At 41.1% G+C, this 16,210-nt stretch overlaps 1 pseudogene; it reads left to right on the top strand.

Moving 5' to 3' along the window:
- Positions 1-578: 578 nt before the first annotated feature.
- Positions 579-16,210, top strand: part of LOC116472480 (protein phosphatase 1A-like) — a 138,763-nt pseudogene continuing 123,131 nt past the window's right edge.

Raw genomic sequence — 16,210 nt, forward strand, 5'->3', positions numbered from 1 at the left:
CAGGTTTGTTGTATTATTTCCAAAAGTGAGGCTTTTCCTTAAATGTTGTTTTACATCCCTAAGGAACAAGCACTTTATTTTGAACCTCTTCTCCTAGGGGAGAGAAAGACCTTTAAACTATTTTTTATACAATAGGATGAAAATTACCGAAAGGATAGATTGGCAGAGATTTGGAGTCAGTGTAAAAGAATGTTGCCTGCATCATTCTGGTACCACAATGTGCAATTTGCCAACAGTATATTGATTGCTGTTAATAAAAAGTTGCTACATATTAATTAAGCAAAGAAGAAAGAATTAGCATTCGCACAAAGAGAAAAGGAAATAGATTCAAAACATAGCACTTAAAATGAATAAAAAATAAAAGAATCAAAGAGTAGGCTTAGACAAAGGTACTTAAAGCCTCAGAAGGCCTAAGGAGAAAGAAGGCATGAGAAAAGATTGTAGACAATACCTCTAAGGCTAGTCTGTGTCTAGCTTTTCACTTTCAGTATTAGTCTGTATGTGAATAAATTTACTTGCATGATGCCAGGAGATTGATGCCATTGAATTAATGCTTAGTTGTTTCAGGAAGAGAGTGGATGAACCTTATTGTTTTCAGGCAGTTTTTTGCAGTCCCGGATGATATAGAACCTATACTTATTGGAGCTAATTCTAGTACTCTTTTTCTGAGGGTCCTTCTTGCTCAGCAGTTCAAAGATGTCATGGTTGATGCCTCTGTTATTCGCTTGACTTTGCCTCATGGCCATGGCATAGTGGCTACAGCTTCAGCTATCACTTCTGCATTCAAAGCTGGAAGAACAGTGAGTACGCTTAGAAAAGCAGAGTAACTGGGAAACTTTAGAAAACTGGAGTAACTGGAGTAACTGGGAAACTTTTAAACCTATTTATCAGGAAAGCAAAAGTTTTCCAGGACTTAAAACTTATATTCCCCAACCTATGTTTCATTGGCCAAAATTAGGTCATATTGCCAGTGCTAGCTACAAGGAAGCCTGGAAAGGTGGAAAACCTGAATGTCATGATTCCCATAGCCCGATCAGGACAAAAAAGAACTTCAGTGTCTACTGTGGAAATCCATTAAGGAGTATGGAATTCGCCTGTCATATGATATCATGAACTTACTGTTCCACACACATCTAATTGAAAAGACACCCTGAACAGGCTAAATGTGAGCAACAAGGCTGTTTATTCTCTCATGTATGAGCGGGCTGAGTCCGAAAAGAGAGTCAGCGGAGGGTGGTGGGATTGGAGTTAGTTTTATGGGTAAGGGGTAAACAGTGGAAAGTTACAGTTAGGGTGAAGAATATCACAAGGTGGATAGTCACAAGGTTGGGGGAGGTCAAAAAGCACAATATCACAAGGTCGATTAGTTAGGGTAGGGCAGGAACATATCACAATGGTGGAATGTTGCAAGGTTGGTTAATCAGTTAAGGCAGGAACTAGCTGTTTCTCCTTCTTTAGTGGTTCTCCTGTTGCTCCAGGCTTTGTGACTCCAGGAAGCCTGTATGTGTGGGTCACAGGGGTCATGGTGGCTCCACCATGGTGTAGCCCGTTCAGAGGACCTTACACTTACACACACATGATACACCTATATTCAAAGACAGCTAAAGCACTTTCATCTTAAGGTAGGATGACTTTAAATAAAGTGACAACTGCACAATAACTAACTTCTGTCCATTTTCTTTCCAGTATTCAAGTCTGACTGTCCCTGTGAAACAAATGTGTCCCTAGACCAAGGCTAGGCAAACTTTCTCCTTAAGAGCAGTATAATAAATACTTTAGGCTTTGCAGACTGTGTGTGTGACACTGTCTTTGTCACAACTACTCAATTCTGTTGTGTGAAAACAGCCATAGACAATATGTAAATGAATGAGGCTGCAATTTAACAAAAATTTTATGAAGTGAAATTTGAATTTCATGTAATTTTCATGTCACTAAATATTATTCTTTGCATTTTTTCTTTCAACCATTAAAAACTATGAAAGCTATTCTTTAGTTCTGAAGCCTTAGAAGAAAACACTTCTAACTAACTTAGGGCAAGGGTCATAATGCTGGCCCTTGCCCTAAGTTATCCACTTTCTAATAGATCTGTGAAACAAGAATTTAAATGGAAAAGGGGAAAAATATCTATTTTCAACTACCTGTAAACTAAAACTAAAATCCTTAACCCCCATCAACCAACTGAACAAACCCTCTCTGTGTCAAGTGGACCCAAACAAACCTGGAAAACTGAATTCCCGGGCCAGGCGCGGTGGCTCATGCCATGCCTGTAATCCCAGCACTTTGGGAGGCCGACATGGGCAGATCATGATGTCAGGAGATCAAGACCATCCTGGCAAACACGGTGACACCCCGTCTCTACTATAAATACAAAAAATTAGCCAGGTGTGGCGGTGGATGCCTGTAGTCCCGCTACTCGGGAGACTGAGACAGGAGAATGGCGTGAACCTGGGAGGTGGAGCTTGCAGTGAGCCGAGATCACGCCACTGCACTCCAGCCTGGGGGATAGAGCAAGATGCCATTTCAAAAAAAAAAAACTGAATTCCCAGCCATGATGGGAGAAGAAAGGAGGTCAAACAGGATGACTCCTTATACCCCATTCCTTTTGGAGTTCAGGCACAACTGCCCAGCATTAGCGTTAAAATAGAAATCATAACCTGTCCAGAATTGGTGGGTTCTTGGTCTCAATGATTTCAAGAATGAAGCCAAGGACCCTTGCGGTAAGCGTTACAGTTCTTAAAGATGGTGTCTGGAGTTTGTTCCTTCTGATGTTCGGACGTGTTTGGAGTTTATTCCTTCTGGTGGGTTCGTGGTCTCGCTGGCTTCAGGAGTGAAGCTGCAGACCTTCGCAGTGGGTGTTACAGCTCTTAAGGCGGCAGGTCTGGAGTTGTTCGTTCCTCCTGTCCAGAGTTGTTCATTCCTCCCGGTGGGTTCGTGGTCTCGCTGGCCTCAGGAGTGAAGCTGCAGACCTTTGCAGTGAGTGTTAAAGTTCAGAAAGGCAGTGCAGACCCAAAGAGTGAGCAGCAGCAAGATTTATTGCAAAGAGCAAAAGAACAAAGCTTTTACAGTGTAGTAGGGGACCCAAGCTGGTTGCCACTGCTGGCTGGGGCAGCCTGCTTTTACTCCCTTGTCTTACCCCACCCACACCCTGCTGACTGGTCCATTTTACAGAGAGCTGATTGGTCCATTTTACAGAGAGCTGATTGGTCCATTTTGACAGGGTGCGGATTGGTGCATTTACAAACCTTGAGCTAGACACAGAGTGCTGATTGGTGCATTCACAATCCTTTAGCTAGAAACTAAAGTTCTTCAAGTCCCCACTACATTAGCTAGACACAGAGCAATAATTGGTGCATTTACAAAACTTGACCTAAACACAGGGTGCTGATTAGTGTGTTTAGAAACCTTGAGCTAGACACAGAGTGCTGATAGGTGCATTTACAATCCTCCAGCTAGGCATAAAATTCTCCAAGACCCCACCAGATTAGCTAGACACACAACACTGATTGGCTTGTTTACAAGCCTTTAGCTAGACACAGAGTGCTGATTGGTGCTTTTACAATCTGTGAGCTAGACACAGAGTGCTGATTGGTGCATTTACAATCCTCTAGCTAGACGTAAATGTTCTCCAAGTCCTCACTAGATTAGCTGGACACAGAGCACTGATTGGTGCATTTACAAACCTTGAGCAAGACACAGAGTGCTGATTGGCGCATACACAATCTTCCAGCTAGAAATAAAAGTTCTCTAAATACCCACCGGACTCAGGAGCCCAGCTGGCTTTGCCTAGTGGATCCATCACTGGGTCCATGGGTGGAGCTGCCCGCCAGTCCTGCACCGCCTGCACTCCTCAGCCCTTGTGCAGTCGATGGGACCAGGCGCCGCAGAAGGGAGCAGTGCCTGTTGGGGAGGCTCTGGCTGCATGGGAGCCCACCACAGGGGGGCTCAGGCATGGCGGGCTGCAGGCCCTGAGCCCTGCCCCATGGGGATGCGGCTGAGGCCCAGCGAGAATTCGAGTGTGGTGTGGGCGGGCTGTCAGTGCTGGGGGACCTGGCGCCCCCTCCGCAGCTGCTGGCCCGGGTGCTAAGCCTCTCACTGCCCGGGCTGGCGGCGCTGGCCGGCCACTCTGAGTGCAGGGCCTGCCGAACCCACGCCCACCTGGAACTTGTGCTGGCCCACGAGAGCCACGCACAGCCTGAGTTCCTGCCAGTACCTCTCCCTCTACACCTCCCCTCAAGCAGAGGGAGCCGGTCCAGCCCCGGCCAGCCCAGAGAGGGGCTCCCACAGTGCAGCGGGGGGCTGAAGGGCTCCTCAAGCGTGGCCAGAGTCGACACGGAGGCCAAGGAGGCACCAAGAGCAAGCGAGGGCTGCTAGCACATTGTCACCTCTCAATAAGACTGACAAAGCAGACTATTTGTGGCAATAAAATTCCAAATTCTAAACTGACTGTGGTATAGCATCACATGACAGATAGCAGATGCTGAAGGAAATCACAATATTTTACCCAAGCGTATACTTCTTTGACATATTTTGAAATGGCCCTGCAAAACCTTATATTTTGTGTGGGCAATTTGCATCTGTAGAGAATCTCCATTAAAGCAGCCACACCTTTCCTAGATCTAGAAGAGATTAACTAAGAGTCTGACACATTTTAAGGTCCAAAAAGAGACATTTACCATCTATTCTCTCTAAGACTGCTGCCCGGAGGTTTCATCTACATAACAAGAACCTTGGTCTCCACAGCCATCTTAACTCAAGTATTTCTTTGTACTGACATCAACCTTTAGACAAAGCTTAACTCTTTCAACCAATAGCCAACCAGAAAATCTCAGACTTCACTTATGCCTTGTAAGCCCCCAACCGCAGCCCCACTTCAAGATACCCTGCCTCTTTAGGCTGAACTAATGTATGACTTCTATGAATTGATTTATGATTTGACATACAATTTCTGTCCCTAAACTGTTTAAAAACAACCTGTAATCCTACTGCCTTAGGCACACCTTTTCAGGACCTCTTGAGACTATTCCCAGGACCACGGTCACTTACATTGTCTCAGAATAAACCACTTTAAATGCTTTACAGAGTTTGTTGTTTGTTTTTTGTTGTTTTTCCAATATATCTATTAATACAATATGTAATATTTAATGTTTGGCATGAGTCAGCAAGGATTATAGCTATGGCCCTAAAGGTATCCAGAAGGCACTATTGTCAGAGGTGTGTGAACCAGAGGAACTCCATCTTGAATAGGAGCTGGATAAAATGAGGCTGAGAACTGGGCTGTAGTCACAGACAGTTAAGGCATTCTAAGTCACAGGATGAGATAGGAGGACAGCACAAAATACAGGTCATAAAAACCTTGCTGATAAAACAGTTTGCAGTAAAGAAGCCAGCTAAAACCCACCAAAGCCAAGATGTTCATGAGAGTTACCTCTGGCCGTCCTCACAGCTATACTCCCACCAGCGCCATGATTTTTCACAAGTGCTATTTACAAATGCAATGGCTACTTCAGGAAGTTACCCTATATGGTCTTAAAAGGGGAGGCATGAATAATCCACCCCTTGTTTACCATATCATCAAGAAATAAACATAAAAATGGGCAACCAGCAGCCCCTGGGGCTGCTCTGTCTGTGGAGTAGCCATTCTTTTTTTCCTTAACTTTCCTAATAAACTTGCTTTCACTTTACTCTATGGACTCGCCCTGAATTCTTTCTTGTGTGAGGTCCAAGAACCCTCTCTTGGGGTCTGGATCGGGACCCCTTTCCTGTAACATTGTTGTGGCATGAAGATTATTTTGAGCTGAAGATATTTGAGAATCAGCAGATGCAAGAAGTATTGTAGGTTTTTGTTTTTGTTTTTGTTTTTGTTTTTTTTTGAGACGGAGTCTCGCTCTGGGCAATCGGTATCCCAACACCTTCGGTTCACCTATTCTCTCCACCTTCCGATACTGGACTACAGGCCCCCCACCACTAAAGAAACAGAAAAGATTGACTCCTCTTGCCAGAGATGAGAAGTCAGCACCTGGATGAGAAATCACTGAAATAGACATTGTCACAAAACTATCTTGTCCTCATCTATTTTCCTAAAGGCCCATTTATCTTTCCTGAAAGTTCTTTGTTTTTCCATAAGTCCCCCTTCCCTATTATGATAGTGTGTAAGTCTCAAATTCTAACTGCTTTTTTGAGGTACATTTGCTGTGAGCTCTTATGTACATACTGAGTAAACTATTTTTCTCTTCCTAATCTGTCTTTTGTTAGATTAGCATGATAATTCCCAAACTATGGAAACTCAGTATTGTTCCAGAGGGTAGAGGAAAAGCTTTTCCTGTCTGACAGCCCACAGCAACAGCAATTGGCTCCTCTAATCAAAGAGGACCACCTTGGGGAGGTTATACTGAAAAGACATCTTGAGAGCTGTAGTTGTTCAGGAACTCAAATGAATCTTGTGCAAATCCCTCTCCATGTCAGTTCTGGCATATCACATTCCTTAACTCCTATAGTGTGTGTTTTATAACATGACCAATAAAATTCCTAAGGCCGTGGACCTAAAGACCCTTTGCTTTCTGGCAGTGTGTCATTCCAAATTAAGAATTATCCTAATAGCCTTTTAATAGGTCTCTGCAGTCTTGCTCCTTCAACTCTATTCTCTACACTACACCATGATTACTTTTAAAAAGCAAATGCTCTCATGTTAATCACTTAAATGGCTTCCCAGGCTGGGTATGGTAGCTGGCTCATGCCTGTAATCCCAGCACTTTGGGAGGCTCAAGCACTGCTTGGGGCTGGGAGTTTAAGAACAGCCTGACAATATTGTTTTTTGTGTTCGTGAAGGCGTATCTTGAGGGTAGAATTCTAGAAATGGGATTGCTGAGTCAAAGTGTTACTCGAGAGGGTTCTAGGATCTTGTGCAAGAAAAAATTGGGGACAAGTCCATAGAGTAAAGTGAAAGCAAGTTTATCAGGGAAGTAAGGAAGCAAAAGAATGCCTACTTCTTAGAGCAGTCCCGAGGGCTGGTGGTTGACTATTTTTATGGTTATTTCTTTATCATAAGCTAAACAAGGGGTGGATTATTACTGAGTTTTCTGGAAAAAGAGAGAGGATTTCCAGGACTTCAGGATTCCTCCCCCTTTTAGACCATATAGGATCATTTCCAGAAGTTGACATGGGATTTGTAAACTGTCATGGCACGGGTAGGTGTGTCTTTTAGCATGTGTATGCACTGTAATTAGCCATAATGAACTGTGAGACCACCAGAGGTCACTTCCAGGGCCATCTTGGATTTAGCAGGTTTTGGTGGCTTCTTTATTGCATTCTGTTCTATCAGCAGCGTCTTTATGACCTGTATCTTGTGATGTCAGTCCTGCCGACCTCCTATCCTACCCTGTGACTAAGAATGCCTAACCTCCTGGGAATGCAGCCCAGCAGGTCTCATCCTTATTTTACCCAGCCCCTATTCAAGATGGAGTTGCTCTGGTTCAATTGTCTCTGACAGAAGCATAGATGTATCTGTAATTGCGTGATATTCCACCAAATCCTCTTCCACATATTTCTCATGTCAGGTTTGAATCAGCCTAGTTGTGCCAACTCTGACCTGGGGGCCGGGAAGTTTCATGACTCCACGGCCAATTAAATGCTTATGAATTCCCAGTTCATTGCATGGCTTTCATACACCAACAACCATGCAAATATATCCAACACACACAGGCAGTGTGGTAAGAGAGAGGGTGAAGGGGCCATAGTGAGTGGCTCGGGAAACCGGCTTACTGACTGACACACTAGCAGGTCTGGTTATCCTCTGAATACGGACCACGGTGGGGGTCACTGCTCTTCTCCCCCAGCCTCTGGGAAAGAGCCCTCTGAGTTCTCACTGGCAGAGCTTCTGCAGTCTTCTTGGCCATGGTCAGTGTCTTTGCAGTTTTTATGGCCCTCTGCAGGAACATCCATAGCTGTTATCTCAGCCTCCTCTTGTCTGATCTTTGGGGTGCCTGGCCATAGCAGGTGTCCTCTTACCACCTCAGTCCACCATATATATGCTTATTACTCTGAGACATCAGCAATTTTACTGTAAGTTGACTCGCTTGTAGTAAGCAACTCCATTCTGAGAAATTTAGGATCATGAAACATTAGATCAATGTTTAGATCAAACATTAGACCAAACATTAGAACGTGAGAGCAGTATCGCTCTCCCACCCGCAATGCGTGAGTGCCTATTTTTCCACAACTTTACCATGAGAATAGTTATCAATTTTTAAAATTATATTTGGCAATTGGACAGATTAGAAACTTTTTTTTGCAGTTTCAATTTAGATTTCTGTTGTTAGGAATGAAGTTGAGAATTTTTTGCCTTTTTCTGGTGAACAATATGTTTTGCCAATTTTCTGCAAGACTTTCAGTCTTTTTTTAGTTTTTAATAATGCTATGTACTTCAGGTATTTCAGGTATTAGCCCTTTGTCTTACGAATTTTAAATATTTTGCTTTACTTCATCATTCATCTTCCGACTTTATGTCTTTGTCGCCATGCGGGAGTTTTTATTCACTGTATTAAATGTAAATCAGTCTTTATTTTTTCTGCACTTTATTCATAAATATAAATAACTAACGTCCCCACTCTCGGATTACAAACAAATTCACTTTTATTTTCTTCTAGTACTTGTATGGTTTTCTTTAACACAGACATCTGATTCATTGGATCATATTCTATTTACTTGCTGTCAGCTGAAAAATGACGAGGCTCATAAATCTGGAAAAGAGAGCTTTATTTCTTATAAAGGGTTGCAGCCTGCAGGTGGCCATTCTGACAGGCTGGCAAGCACAGCCTTTGGCCGGAAGTAGGAAACAGGTCAGAAGAAAAAGGCAGGGATTTATACTGAAGGAGGTGGCCAAATATATGTATTCAATAAGCTATGGGAGGAGTCACGAATAGTTATGAGAGGAGAAACCTGTGCGTGTGCAATTGGGCTTCCTGCCTCTTCATGGGACCCATGTTCAAAAAATGGAGGCGTTGGTACGATCTGAGGGTAGAGTTTTCGGCCCTCTGATGTCAAAAGATGAAGCAGAGGGCAAGGTAACTCTTTGTATACGTCCTCTATAGACTGGCCAGAACCACTCTGTGGTCAGTGGTCTCTTATCAGGAAGAAATGCTGGTAGGTTGTTTCATGGAAACTGCAATGCCAGTGAGGCAGCGTCAGGCACTTGGTTGATAACAGGGGTGGAGTGAGTCTTTCAAAAAGGGTGGTCTCTGTTTAACCCTTAGGGAAAGAAACTTAATGGCAGTCAGTGAGGGAGGAAGTTCAGTGAGTCATGTCTGACCTCCTATCCCATCATGGTCATGGATTGTTTTCAAGGTTCCTCTGGCGTCCCCTTGGCCAAGAAGGGGTTCATTTAGTTGGTTGAGGGACTTAGGATTTCACTTTTATTTCTTATTGGTGAAGTAAATAACCAATTTTATCTTTCTCCAAATGTTGATTGAGTTTTAACGAAAGTTTCTTAAAAGCACAGCTTTTCTCAAGTGATTTAGATGCCACCTTTATGATAAAATAATTTTTTATATGCACTCGGATTATTTCAGCATTTTCTTTGCTGTTTCCTTGGTACGTTTATTCTTAAACTAACGCCAGAGTGTTTTCATTATGAAGATTTTGTATTATGCTTTAATATCTGGTAGGGCTGACGTTCATCACTCTTGTTTTTCAGGATTTCCTTAGTTATTTTTGCTTGTTTATTTTTTTCACGTGAACTCTAAAATCAGCTTGTCTAACTCCAAAAATAAATTACCAGTGTTTTCCTTTGGACCATGCTGAGAAGATAAATTAACTGGGAAATGCATTGTATAAAAAAACTTAGAATGTATTTTAGTTTCTTCAAGTGTATTTTTGTGTTTCTGTTTTTACATTTTCCTCATATAGATTTTTACATATTTCTTATTTATTCCCAGATTTTGTATCATTTTTCTATTATAGAGTCTTCACTTTCATTGTATCATTTAGTTGATTTTTATATATTGAGAGACTTTTGATTTGTGTCTAACTTAGTATCCTGCTACCTTCTCAATTATATTAATGTTTGTATTAATAGCAGTTTATGCTTAATAATTCTCTTGGGATTTCTAGATATATGTTACATTATCTGCATATAGAGGTAATTTTACTTTTTTTATTTCAATTCTTACCCTTAACTATTATTCTTTACTCTTTATTTTTATGTATTAAACATACATTGTTTAATGCCTCCAATTTGATAGTAAGTAGTGATGGCAATACTGCCAATAGCTTTGGGTTTTCCCATTAAAGAAAACACTGGCTTCAGACTGAGATAGATGATTGATTGATTGATTGATAGAATAAACATAAATTTATAGAGTTATTATTGCTATTTTATTAAGTTTTCTTTTTTCATGAATGGTGATTGGATCACATGAAATTTTCTTTCAGCATCTCTGGAGAGTATCGTATTATTTGTTCTCAGAGCTATCAATATGATGAATTTATAATAAATTGCCTACATTTGAAACGTCTTTAGATTAATATATGCTACATGTTCATATGATATATAAATGTATGTATATGTGTATATATTTGTGTGTGTGTGTGTATGTATATATGTATGTATATGTGTATGTGTGTGTGTGTGTGTGTGTGTGTGTGTATTTTTTTTTTTTTTTTTTTTTGAAGACAAGGTCTCTCTGTTGCCTGGGTTGGAGTGCAGTGGCACTGTCATAGCTCATGGAAGCCTCGAACTCCTGGGCTGAAGTAATCCTCCCACGTCAGCCTGCCAAGTAGCTAGGACTACAGGTGTGTGTTATCATACATAGCTAGTGTTTTATATTTTTTTTGTAGAGATAGGGTCTCACTATATGGCCCAGGCTGGTCTCAAACTCCTGGTCTCGAACAATCCTTCTGCCTCAGCTTCCCATGCATGACCTACTGCTTCTGCATGTTGGTTTGTATTTGTATGTACTGTTGAATTCTGTTTGCTAAAAATTTATTTAGGACTTTTGGATCAATATTCACAAGTGAAGTGTGTCTATATCCATTTTATGTGTAGTCTTTATCAGTTTCAGAAATCAGATTTATGTGACAGAAGGAGCCAAATTCTGAGAAGTGATTATAAAATGTTACAATGCATAAAGTTTTCTTTTTCCTTTTCCTTGATAATACAATATACTTCTGAACTAAAGAGTAGATACATGCCCTTTTCCCGGGGCTGCCAATTAGACATTATGTCAAGCAGAAAATCACCTACAGTTTTGCAAGCCAGGACAGCCCATTACCCTTAATTTCCTTCAGGTCCCAGTTGGGCCACTAAGAGTAGTTCCAGTAAAAGAGGTGTGTCTCCCAAAAGCAATGGCAACAAAAGCCAAAATAGACAAATGGAAATTAACTAAACTAAAGAGCTTCTGTGTGGCAAAAGAAACTACCATCAGAGTGAACAGACAACCTACAGAATGGGAGAAAATTGTTGCAATCTACCCATCTGACAAAGGGTTAATATCTAGAATCTGCAAAGAACTTAAACAAATTTACAAGAAAAAACAACCCCATCAAAAAGTGGGCAAAGGATAGGAACAGACACTTCTCAGAAGAGGACATTTATGCAGCCAACAGACACATGAAAATATGCTCATCATCACTGGTCATCAGGGAAATGCAAATCAAAACCACAATGGGATACCATCTCACTCCAGTTAGAATGGCGATCATTAAAAAGTCAGGAAACAACAGATGCCAGAGAGGATGTGGAGAAATAGGAACACTTTTACACTGTTGGTGGGAGTGTAAATTAGTTCAGCCACTGTGGAAGACAGTGTGGTGATTCCTCAAAGATGTAGAACTAGAAATACTATTTGACCCAGCAATCCCATTACTAGGCATATACCCAAAGGATTGTAAATCATGCTACTATAAAGACACATGCACACATATGTTTCATGTGGCACTATTCACAATAGCAAAGATTGGAACCAACCCAAATATCCAACAATGTTAGACTGGATTAAGAAAATGTGACACATATACTCCAAGGAGTACTATGCAGCCATAAAAAAGAATGAGTTCATGTCCTCACAAGGACATGGATGAAGCTGGAAACCATCATTCTCAGCAAACTATCACAAGGACAGGAAACCACACTCTGCATGTTCTCACTCATAGATAGGAATTGAACAATGAGAACGCCTGGATGTAGGGCAGGGAACATTACACACTGGGGCTTGTCAGGGGGTTGGGTGGCTGGGGGTGGGATAGCATTAGGAGAAATTACTAATGTATATGACAAGTTGATGGATGCAGCAAAGCAACATGGCACATGTATACCTATATAAACAAACCTGGACGTTGTGTATATGTACCCTAGAACTTAAAGTATACTAAAAAATAATAATAATAAACTTAAAACAAAAAAGAGGTGTGTCTCTCACAGAAAGAATATAATATAAAATCGAGGCTAGTTAAATAGATTTATACATATTTGTATTCTAATATGAAAATAGATTTGACATCTCATGCTCAACTTGCAGTAATGAGGGTTTGGTGTTGACCTTGCTCTTCAGATATGCTGCAATCATTGGATTACATTCTGTGATAGCTAATTTTTGGTGTCACCTTGACTGACTAAGGGGTACACAAATAGCTAGTAATGCATTATTTTGGGGTATGTCTATGAGGGAGATTGGTATTGAATCAGTATTCAGTAAGGAAGCTCCACCCTCACTCTTTGTAAACTCTATGTAAACAGGCACCATAGAATCAGCTGGAGGCCTAAATAGAATAAAAAGGCAGAGAGGGAAGGAAGGAAGACAGATTCATTTATTCTAATTTTCTCCCTCTCCCTTTACCTCTTCTTCTCCTGGATCTTGGACACCTTTTTCCTCCTACCCTTGGACATGAGAACTCCAAATTCTCCAGCTTTGGACTCTGGGAGTTGGACTAGCAAACATCTAGATTTTCAGATCTTAGGCATTGAAATGAGTCACACCATCAGCTTCCCTGATTCACAGGACTTCGGACTAGGACTAAGCAGCAGCAGCTTCACTGGTTCTCCAGCTTGCAGATGCCATATTGTGAGACTTCTCAGCCTCCATAATCAATTGAGCCAATTCCCTTGATAAATCCTCTTCGATGCAGCTCTACTTCTTTCGATATTTCTCTCTCTTTTTTTTGTATACATCCATTTGTTTCTCCTTCTCTGGAGAACCCTAACTAGTACACATTTCATTCTTTATAAATGGAAATACTTCTAGGTGTTAACAGGACAGAGAATAAAATCAAGATACTGGAGTTTGAGGAATTAGAGCTATTTAGCAAACCCATCCAGTGTTGTCTCCTCTTTCTTGAATTATCATGTCAACTGAGTTGCCAGTGTATACTGACAGACATAATATTTTTAATGTTCTGCATCTGTGGATTCATTTAGATAATCACTAATGATATATGTAGAATTTTAAAACTTCAGTATATTCTCATCACTCGTGTTTTCATCTTATTTAAATAGCTTAAAAATGTAAGTTCCATATAGTTTACAAATGGTTTGTCTTCCTCTTTCCTACTGAGCTGTTTTCCATGAGGATTCTTAGTTTAAAAGCCAAGTTTACAGTAATTGACTCATTATATTTTTGTACCACAGAGACAAAATGCAACATTATTGTTTATACATAGCTCTTTCTCAGCTGTGCCTGAAGACAACGCTGTAATTACTGTCTGTAGGCTCATCTTGTAGTAATCAACAATATTTAATAAGTGTTCAATTTCAAATTATTTATGAGGTAATAAAAACAGTGAGGAGGTTTTTAAGAAGTTACATGTTGCTATGACTACTGTTTTCAAAGTTAGATGATAGTAACCACAAATTGATTTTTTTTTTCTTATTTTCCCATCTTGGCCATATGGTCAGTGAAAACAGAATAATTGAACAAATGTAAGAGCATATATAGATGAAGATCAATTTAGACTGATGTTTGCTGCCTTTCAGGCCTGACTTGTGTTGCTGGCTAAAGTATATGTAGCAGAGATATCCGAGGGGCTATAAGTTTTCATCAAAAGAAACTTCTTATAGGAGAAGTGAGATTGGTCAAACAAAGTAATACATTAAAGGGTACAAAACCTCTGGCTCTCCTCAGTTTAATGCAGGGAGAGAAGACAGAACCAGGGCATTTGTTATTATTCCAGACTATCAATTTGATATGGTTTGGCCTCTCACCACCCAAATCTCGTCTCAAATTGTAATCCCCACATGTCAAGGGAGGGGCCTGGTGGGAGATGATTGGATCATGGGGGCACTTTCCCATGCTATTCTCATGACAGTGAGGAAGTTCTCACAAGAGATGATGGTGGTTTTTTTGTTTGTTTGTTTTTGGGTTTTTTTTGCATTTTTTTATTATACTTTAAGCTTTAGGGTACATGTGCATAGTGTGCAGGTTTGTTACATATGTATACATGTGCCATGTTGGTTTGCTGCGCCCATTAACTCGTCATTTAGCATTAGGTATATCTCCTAATGCTGTCCCTCCCCCCTCCCCCCACGCCACAACAGACCGCTGTGTGTGATGTTCCCCTTCCTGTGTCCATGAGTTCTCATTGTTCAATTCCCTCCTATGAGTGAGAACATGCAGTGTTTGGTTTTTTGTCCTTGCGATAGTTTGCTGAGAATGATGGTTTTCAGCTTCATCCATGTCCCTACAAAGGACTTGAACTCATCATTTTTTATGGCTGCATAGTATTCCATGGTGTATATGTGCCACATTTTCTTAATCCAGTCTATCGTTGTTGGACATTTGGGTTGGTTCCATGTCTTTGCTATTGTGAATAGTGCCACAATAAACATACATGTGCGTGTGTCTTTATAGCAGCATAATTTATAATCCTTTGGGTATATACCCAGTAATGGGATGGCTGGGTCAAATGGTATTTCTACTTCTAGATCCCTGAGGAAGCATCACACTGACTTCCACAATGGTTGAACTAGTTTGCAGTCCCACCAACAGTGTAAAAGTGTTCCTATTTCTCCATATCCTCTCCAGCACCTGTTGTTTCCTGACTTTTTAATGATCGCCATTCTAACTGGAGTGAGATGGTATCTCCTTGTGGTTTTGATTTGCATTTCTCTGATGGCCAGTGATGATGAGCATTTTTTCATGTGTCTTTTGGCTGCATAAATGTCTCCTTTTGAGAAGCGTCTGTTCATATCCTTCATCCACTTTCTGATGGTGTTGTTTGTTTTTTTCTTGTAAATTTGTTTGAGTTCTTTGTAGATTCTGGATATCAGCCCTTTGTCAGATGAGTAGATTGCAAAAATTTTCTCCCATTCTGTGGGTTGCCTGTTCACTCTGATGGTAGTTTCTTTTGCTGTGCAGAAGCTCTTTAGTTTAAGCTCTTTAGTTTAGTCTCACTCTGTCGCCCAGGCTGGAGTGCAGTGGCGTGATCTCAGCTCACTGCAAGCTCCACCTCCCAGGTTCACACTATTCCCCTGCCTCAGCCTCCCGAGTAGCTGGGACTACAGGCACCCACCACCATACCCGGCTAATTGCGTGTGTGTGTGTGTGTGTGTGTTTTAGTAGAGACGGAGTTTCACCGTGTTAGCCAGTATAGTCTCGATCTCCTGACCTCGTGATCCGCCCACCTCGGCCTCCCAAAGTGCTGGGATTACAGGCGTGAGCCTCTGTGCTTGGCCACTTTCTCCTACATCTTTAAAATACCCCTGATTTTTGCCTTTTTCGCAGATATCCTCCTGCCTTTCTTGTCTTAAAACACACGTCTGTGACCTGATGCACACCTCGGGTATGTTTAGTTCTTTCCCTTCCCTCTTCAGTGAAACTGTTTGATTCTGTATATGTCCTCGCCTCCCGTGCACTCACTCTTTTGCGTCCACCCTTATGATAAAATTTCCCTTGACAGAGATACTCCATTGATTACCTTGTTACAAAACCCTCGAAATCCAGTGAAAACCTTTCAGCACTTTTCTTTCTGATCTCTTTTTATCATTCTACTTCTTTGTTCAACTCCTTCTTAAAATTCTTTCTTTTGCTTCTATGAATCCACGCTTTTCTCATTTTCCTTTTGTGTCCTGGGTCAGTCTTCAGTCAGTCTGATTTTCCAATGCTTCTTTTTCCACATATGCTTTGAATGTGTGTGTGTGTGTGTGTGTGTGTGTGTGTAGGTTTGTGCATCAGAGATATACCTCCTGTCCTCTAATATTCCCACTTTGGCATTCTAGTTTTGCATT

This window comes from Hylobates moloch, unplaced genomic scaffold (genome assembly GCF_009828535.3).
Source record: "Hylobates moloch isolate HMO894 unplaced genomic scaffold, HMol_V3 SCAFFOLD_8, whole genome shotgun sequence".
Classification (NCBI taxonomy): domain Eukaryota; kingdom Metazoa; phylum Chordata; class Mammalia; order Primates; family Hylobatidae; genus Hylobates; species Hylobates moloch.